Here is a 9,368-nt window from a genome sequence, read left to right on the forward strand (position 1 = left end):
CACCACATTGCACAATATAACATACTCCTAGTAGAAGATCAGACAGTTAACCAAACCAAGCATGCTTAACAACTTGGAAATATAGCGATTGTATTTGTTTCTCATGTATTTAGTACAACCAAATTCGATTTATTTCTTACATGGTATACAATAACAGAATGCAACCACAACAATCGAACATCGCATTGCATAATTGAACCATGCAGTTAAGTAAACACCACAATAAATGAACCAATTGTTAACTAAGCACCACGTTGCACCATATAACATACTCCTAATTGAAGATCAAACAGTTAACCAAACCAAGCATGCTTAACAACTTGGAAATATAGCAATTGTATTTTTTTCTCATGTATTTAGTACAACCAAATTCGATTTATTTCTTACATGGTATACAATAACAGAATGCAGCCACAACAATTGAACACAGCATTGCAGAATTGAACCATGCAGTTAAGTAAACACCCCAACAAATGAACCGAATGTTAACTGAGCACCACATTGCACAATATAACAAACTCCTAATAGAAGATCAGACAGTTAACCGAACCAAGCTTGCTTAACAACTTGGAAATATAGCAATTGTATTTGTTTCTCATGTATTTAGTACAGCCAAATTCGATTTATTTCTCACATGGTATACAATAACAGAATGCAGCCACAACAATTGAACATCGCATTGCAGAATTGAACCAAACAGTTAACTAAACACCACAACAAATGAACCAAACGTTAACTGAGCACCACATTGCACAACATAACATACTCCTAATAGAAGATCAGACAGTTAACCAAACCAAGCATGCTTAACAACTTGGAAATATAGCAATTTTATTTGTTTCTCATGTATTTAGTACAACCAAATTCGATTTATTTCTCACATGGTATACAATAACAGAATGCACCCACAACAATTGAACATCGCATTGCAGAATTGAACCAAACAGTTAACTAAACACGACAACAAATGAACCAAACGTTAACTGAGCACCACATTGCACAATATAACATACTCCTAATAGAAGATCAGACAGTTAACCAAACCAAGCATGCTTGACAACTTGGAAAATTGCACCCTCAAGAATTGAACATCACATTTGCAGAATTGAACCAAACAGTTAACTGAACACCACATTGCACGACATATAGAACATATACTCTAGAGCAGAAGATTGCATGGTAAAAGTAGTTAGCACAATTCACTAGAATTTGTTAAGGTAAGGTAGTAGCTAGCAAACTAAACATGGGTCCTTATAGTGAGCTAATAAGACAAGCTACTCCTCATTGTCGGAGATATCGATGACGATTGGCTCCGTGGACATGGAAGAGGGCGAGGCCTCTGATTCGGGGTACCCTCGTCGTAGTGGTGACTTGCCTGAGCCGCTCCGGGCACCAACCTGCTGGCTCTCGAGATGAGGTAAGCACGTGCACGCTGAGAAAACACCTCGTAGTCTTCATCGAAGGCACCGACGGTGGCCTCGAGAAAATGCCATGAACTGTCATTTAAAGCAGCCAACCGCGTCGCAACGTCGGCATGCGAGGCGTCGATGGTGGCCTTGACGGCGAGGTGCTCCTCCAAGATCTGGGGGTCGGCAAGAATGGCAGCCATCGCGGCCTCATCCGCGCATGCGGCCGCGATTTGCTTCTCCGCTGCCAAATGCTCCTTGAGATCCTGGCTATACTATGTGCACCATGGCTTAGGGCGGTGCTTATTTGGTGGAGGGGTCGGTGATTTGGGTGGAAGTGTCGCGCTCATGCCGGCGGTCGGGGCATGTGGGATGTGGAAGGAGGAGGAGGATGGGGGTCGTGTGTAGATTACCTGCCTGGATAGGCGAGGCCGAGCAGCGTGAAGGAGGGTCGCCGGCGAGGAGGCGGCACTACAAGCAAGGAGTGACGGTTTCAACTTGGAAAGGAAGGTTGAAACAGGGGAAATGTGGATTTTGGTAAGGGGGGCAGGGAGGTAGATATTTCCGCGGAAGCCGAAAATTTGGAATCGCTTCAGCGAAAAAACTGGCGCGCAAAGTGTCATCAGACACGGTCCCTTATTCAGAACTGTGTACGATATGTGAACATCACAAACGATTCAGATAGCTTAACCCGTGTGTGATGAGTTTGAACGTCAAAATTTTTGGTTTGAATTTCCCTGGTTACAGTGGTCATCCACGTCATTGCATAATTTGGGTACACAAAGGAGGCTACAGCACACCCACACTTCTTAATCAAGAAAGTTCAGCAATTCAACAGAGCTAGCTGACCTAAACATTACTCTAACAAATTAAAGACCGGCGCTCTTAATTAAACAAAACAAAGAGTACTACTACGGCTGGTGCTCGTCGATCTCCGCCGCCGCCTCCATGTCCAGCTCGCGCCCGACGGTCTCCTCGGGAAGGGACTCCATGGCATCAATTGCACCATACTCCACAAGCATCTCGCAATCCGCGTCCCCCATATCTTTGGAATAGGTTGCCACGAGCTGGGCATGGGCGGCCGCGATCTGGGCTTTGGCGGGCTCCGTCGTGGCAAGGTATGCCGCGCAGGAACGGACGGCTGCTCGAACTCTCTCGGCGATTGCCAACTCTTCGGCCGTGGGTTGCCGACCGTTGTCGGAGAAGCTTTGTTTGATTTGTGCGGTGACCGCCATGAGCTGGGCATGGATGGCCTCGACATGGTCGTGGGCGGCCTCCATCATGGCTAAGGCCGCCGCTGCGGAACAGATAGCTGATGTGCCACTCTCGCGAGTTGCTATCCCCGAGGCAGATGCTGCTGCCGCCGCCGCCTGAGAAGCAACAGCGGCCGTTTGGGCTGCCTTGGCCGCCTGGACGCAGATTGAGGTTGCTCTCATGAAGCTTGTTAGCACACGCTTGGCGGCTGCGGCCGCGCTCTCGCTGGAGTGGGCCGCCGAAGTTGCCCTCACGACGCGGGTCCACGTCCCCATCTTTCACCAGCGGTGATTGAACAGTGAAATGATATTTTGAGGAGCGAGCTAGTGCTCTTTACACTCCAACGGTGCTCCAAGATATTTTGTGCTGCATCTCCAACGGTTGGTGATAATAAACTATGTGCGATCTATTTGATTTTTTGTCTTGATTTGAATTACGTAATGGGGTCACGGCTGCAAAGGATGGTGTTTGAATTGCTAGAACTTTTATCTGCAGTGAACATGCAACTATAGGTGTGTCATCAAAAAAATTGGAATTATTCAGGGTTCGTTTGGACGTTTTTATACATTAACTTGTTTTTTTAGGCATTTCAGGTGCATAATTCAAATTTGAACTGCGTGCACATGCTCCAGTGCATATAAACTAGTTGAAAAATCAAATATGTGTCCTTGGTTGCATTCTTAGGTCCCATGCAAGAAATGAGAATTGGTGTCAAACACCCTGCCACCGTCACTCGGCCGCAAACATTGAGATACTTGGTTTTAAAATTCTAGTAAATCCAAAACTCGTCTGAAATTCATGAAACTAGGCATGCTATCATGGAGCGGCATGAACATGCCGTGGTTAAAATTTTGTCCCATTTGGGGCAGGTTTGGGTATAAGCTTCTCACAACAAGCATGATGGTTTCGGTAGGGAACGTGCCACCTTTGGGGACAAAACAATATCCGTTGCCTCTTATTTCTTCCAAAAAATTTCTAGTGTCAACATAGAACAACAGGAGTGTTGTGTTTAATTTTGGAATTTTTTGGGGTTTGTTTGGACATTTTTATACATTAACTGGGTTTTCTAGGCATTTTATGTGCACAATTAAAATTTGTACTACATGCACATGCTCCAATGCATATAAATTGGTTGAAAAATCAAATATGTGTCCTTCGGTGCATGCTTAAGTCCCATGCAAGAAATGGGAATGAATTTCAAACACCCCGCCACCGTCACTCGGCCGCAAACATTGAGACACTTGGTTTTGAAATTCTAGTAAATCCAAAACTCTTGTGAAATTCATGAAACTTGGCATGCTATCATGGAGCGGCATCAACATGATGTGGTAAAAATTGTGTCCCATTTGGGGCAGGTTTGGGTATAAGCGTCTCACAAACCAGAGCTTCTCAAAACAAGCGTTATGGTTTTGGTAGGGAACGTGCCACCTATGGGGACGAATCAATATATGTTGCCTCTTATTGCTTTCAAAAAAATTCTAGTGTCAACATAGAACAACTGGAGTGTTGTGTCTAATTTTTTAATTTTTCGGGGTTCGTTTGGACATTTTTATACATTAACTTGGTTTTGTAGGCATTTCAGGTGCATAATTCAAATTGGAACTACATGGACATGTTGAAATGCATACAAACTGGTTGAAGAACCAAATCTGTGTCCTTGGTTGCATGCTTAGGTCCCATGCAAGAAATGAGAATGAATTTCAAACACCATGCCATCGTCACTCGGCCGCAAACATTGAGACACTTGGTTTTTAAAATCTAGTAAATCCAAAACTCGTCTGAAATTCATGAAACTTGGCATGCTATCATGGAGCGGCATCAACATGTCGTGGTAAATTTTCTGTCCCATTTGGGGCAGGTTTGGGGATAAGCGTCTCACAAACCAGAGCTTCTCACAACAAGCGTGATGGTTTCGGTAGGGAACGTGCCACCTTTGGGGACGAAACGATATATGTTGCCTCTTATTGCTTTCAAAAAATTTCTAGTGTCAACATAGAACAACAGGAGTGTTGTGTTTAATTTTTGAATTTTTCAGGGTTCATTTGGACATTTTTATACATTGACTTGGTTTTGTAGGCAATTCAGGTGCATAATTCAAATTTGAACTACATGCACATGCTCCAGTGCATATAAACTGGTCGAAAAACCAAATTTGTGTCCTTGGGTGCATGCTTAGGTCCCATGCAAGAAATGGGAATGAATTTCAAACACCAGGGCACCGTTGATTGTCGGCAAAACATTGAGATACTTTGTTTTTAAATTCTAGTAAATCCAAAACTCGTCTGAAATTCATGAAACTTGGCATGCTATCATGGAATGGCACCCGACATGTTGTGGTATTTTTCGTGTCCATTTTGAGAGAAGGCGCACTCGAATAACAGCCAACAAAGGCATTTTGAAAAAATAGCTGCCACTTTAATATCTCAAACATTTGTATAATTCAAATGGTGTGCGTTCTGTTAACCATTTACGTGACGCCACGTATGTTCGTTTTAATGGCTATAGGCGGTGCCATGCGGACAACTGCTTGACCTTGACTAGAAGGGAGGCGTGCGAGCGGAGTCTGGTGTGTAGGCTGACCGAGAGGCGTGCAAGGTGTCCTCCAATGTGTAGGCTCACCGAGAATCGTATGAGTTGTCCGCTGCGCAGGCTCACTGGGAAGTGAGCCCTTTGACTTCCATGGTCGGCCGCCTTCCTCTCCATTAATGGCGCCCGCGCCGCTGTTTAATACGGGCGGCCTTACTGTTCGCCTCTCATTCCCCTCCCTCCTGCAGACCTCCACCAACGCCATGGCGCAGAATGATCATCTGCCACTAGTCTTCAAGTTTGGTGAAGTCGACTCCGAGCTGGAGGACATAGAAAATAAGGAGGAATGGGGCCTCTTGGACATGGCCCAGAACGAGCTGGTCGTGGCGGTTGCTGCCCCCGCTCCCGTCCCAGCTCCCATCCCTGCGCCCGCACAAGCGACCATCCCCATAGCATTGACGGGCTGGTCACCGAGCACTATCACAGAGCTGGAAGCCGCGGGCGTCAGCGAGGTCTCCGTGGACCCGCACGAGCTCGCGTACATGCCAGCGCCAGCACCCGTGCTCGTGCCCGTGCGCGCCCCTCCACCCGGCGTGGCACCGGCCCCCGTGCATTTGGCTGCACCCGCTGCGCCCCGTGCCCCTGCCCGTGCACGCCCCTCCACCCTCCGCGGCGCCGGTACCCATGCCTGTGCGCGCGCCCCCCTCAGCGGAATTAGACGCTGTCGTCGACCGCTACCTCTTAGCGGCGCATGTTGCCGTCCTCCTGCGCCCCACCCGTAGATCACGCGACGTGTCAGTGTACAAAAGTAGGGGCTCTCCTTTTGCCCCCTTTACTTGTGCACGGGCAGTCAGAGCCGCGCCCGCGGCCACACTTAGCAGGGCAGCGGAGGGGAGCCGGAGGGAAGCCGGAGTACGAGACAACCAAGGCGATGCCAAGACCATAAACACTAGAGAGCAAAGTGGCGAGGTGGACTCCCCCGGCAAGACCCTTGCCTGGGCGGCCTCCGCGGCCCTGGCAAGAGCCTTGCCGGGGCAGCTTGCCCAATGCCAGCAGAGCGAGCCGCCCTTGAGCCCAAGGGTTCCAAACACCGCCAACAACTACATTGGAACCAAGGCTCGGGAGGCGCCTCCGTGATGGCATGCAGATATTTTTCAAGATCATAAACACACGAGATCAGATAAAGACCAGAAGACGACGACCCTCGGCGGGATCCTAGCCGAGGAAACCCACAAGACCCCCGGCAAGATTCATGCCGGGGACAACCACGATGCCACGGCAAGACCCTTGCCGGGGCCCCGGCAAGACCCTTGCCGAGGACACCAGCGAGGCCGTAGCCAGGCCCATGCCTACCAAGACTTCACTGCCGTCCCCATGCAGCTGCTAGCTCAACTAGCTGGGCAGGCACCTGCGTGGCGACCAGCAGCCTCTACACCGACTTAGCAAAGCACCTGCATGGTGGCATGCAAGTTTTCCTGAAGGCTCCACCACCGCGCCAGCCCAGCAGCCAGCCAACGTGGCACCACGACGCCTCGTCAGCTCGGACGCGTGACGAAGCAAGGCGAGGCGGCGACAGCTGGGACGTGCTTCCTTGCCGTCCCCGGTAAAGCGAGAGGGGCACGTCGGCAGCGCATTAAATGCGTTTGTCCCACGGTGCCAGAGGATAGACTCATCGACTGTACACCTTTCCACCTCTTGTGTGCCACTGTGGTGACCCCTTTTGCCTATAAAAGGAGGCCCAAGGCGACCAAGAGAAGGATTCGGATCTTTTTTTTTGACCAGGAACAGTAGGAAAGGCTCCTACTGTGTTAATATATTAATAAATAGTGCGGGGGGCTATACAATGAAGTATTTACATGAGGTTTATCTCAGCCACTTTGTGGCAAGAGAAGCAAGGGCTAGTTTAGAGTGCTATCAAAGAAGTTTACAAAATTGTGAACTAAAGGCTTATATGCCTCTTTAACCCTGTGTTGTAGAAGCTCAAAATCTTTCTTAAATCTCCCAAGCCAAGACTGGAAGGAGGGTGGTATAGCTCTGAAGTGATGATTGTTCCTCTCCTTCCAAATGCTCCAAGCCGCCACAATGAATTTTTCCAGGAACAAGGGCGGCGGGTGGTTATTCTTCTGGTCTTGAATAGCTTGTAGCCTGCCAGGGAAGGGTTCCCAGAGGATGTCAAGTTTACCCCAACATTGCTTGCTGAAAGCGCAGGTGAAAATCATGTGCTCAACGGTTTCCTCAATGCTTTGGTTACAGAGCAAGCAGTTGTGGTCATCCCCGATGTTATAATGTCTTCTTTTAAGCATATTGCACGTGTTAAGTCGATCGTGGAATAACAGCCAAGCAAACACCTTAAGCTTCATTGTGCATTTTGATTTCCAAATCCAACCAAAGACTTGGTGGGAATGAAGATCTTTGAAGAAAAAACAGTAGTAATCTGTTGACTTGAAGTTCGTTTTGCCCCACACATAGTGCCACACGTCTGAAGTGGCCGTTGAGGGTTGAAGCACAGCCGCAACAGCCTGCATTTGTCTGATCTCATCATGCGCTTGGGGCGACAACGGAAGGTGGAACGCTTCATGCAGAGATGTGATCCCCAAGAAATCTTTGACCGAGATGTCTTCCTTCAAAGAATGAGAGAAAGCACGTGGGTGTGAGTCTTGTAGGATCTGATCAGCCCAGAGATCTTTCCAAAATAAGGCAGTGGTACCACAGACAAAGTTAATGCTTGAGATTCCCCTAAACTTGGGAGAGAGTTTGAGGATATCGCACCACCAAAAGGAGCCAACTGGGTCCGTAGCATGAGGTATCTTCTCCGTGTAGTACGAGTCCCAAGTTAGTTGGACCCAGGGGATGTCCATCTTGTTGTAGAATTTGTGTAAAAACTTGAGGAGCAAAGCTTCATTATGGACACGTAGGTTGAGGACTCCTTGGCCACCTTTGCTTTTGGGTTTACACACCATATCCCAGGCAGCTAGAGAGTTACATTTATCTCCTTATTCTGTTTTCTTGATCCACAAGCATCTTCTTCTGATTTTGTCAAGCATTTCAATAAGCTTAAGAGGAAAGTGAAGAGTGCACGTCGCATAAATGAGGAGTGATGTGACGGTCGAATTGAGCAAGGTCAACTTCCTTGCATGTGACATAAGAGAGAGTGTGGAGGAAAGACTTCTCTCAATGGAGCAGACTAGTTTTATGAAGTCTTGAATATTGGGTCGAGACGTGCCCAAAGGAAGACCGAGGTAAGTGAATGGCATGGCTCCCACCGGGCACTCGAAAATCAAGGCAATTTGCATGGCAAGCTGTTGATCCAAGTTGATGGGAATGAGTGTTGATTTATGAAAGTTGATCTTGAGTCCGATCGATCGGGCATAGTTGGTGAGGATATTTTTGATAATCAAAGCTTGTCGGGGGCAGGCCGGCATAACTAATATTGTGTCGTCAGCGTACTGCACAATCGGGTAGTCCATTTGACCATTACTAGGGAATGAAAGCTGGATTAATCCATTTCTAAAGGCATCATTGATGGCAGACTGCATTAAATCGGCCGCAAGGACAAAAATGAGGGGTGAGAGAGGGTCACCCCGTGAACTCCCCGACGACAGTGAAACTGCCTGCCCGGCACTCCATTAAGCAGAATAGAAGATCTCCCGAGGAGAATATGGATTTAATCCAAGAGAGCCATTTGTCATTAAACCCCATATGCTTCATGATGTTGCTCATTGGATCATGCTCAATGGTATTGAAGGCTTTGGCAAAATCCAATTTGAGTAACACGATTGGACGCTTTGAAGCTTGACATTGGTGGATATATTGGAAAGTCCAAGCTAGGCAGCCTTGTATAGAGTGTCCTCTAATGAATCCATATTGGTTGCGATGAATAATCCTCAAAATGACCTTTTGCAAGCGGTTCGCCAGCAGCTTGGTGATGAGCTTGAGGCAACAATTGAGTAGTGTGAGCGGATGATAATCATTGACAGTTGATGGGGACCCATTTTTGGGATAAGAGTGATTAGTCCATCATTAATGCTTTGAAGGTTGAGCTTTCCCTCATGGAATTGATTGCATAGGTTGTAGAAGTCGTCCTTGATGATAGGCCAGCAAGCTTTGAGGAACAGTCCACTAAAACCGTCCGGGCCAGGTGCCCTATCGCCAGGCATCTCCTTAACCACTGAGTCAATTTCC

This window comes from Aegilops tauschii, chromosome 5 (genome assembly GCF_002575655.3).
Source record: "Aegilops tauschii subsp. strangulata cultivar AL8/78 chromosome 5, Aet v6.0, whole genome shotgun sequence".
Lineage (NCBI taxonomy): Eukaryota > Viridiplantae > Streptophyta > Magnoliopsida > Poales > Poaceae > Aegilops > Aegilops tauschii.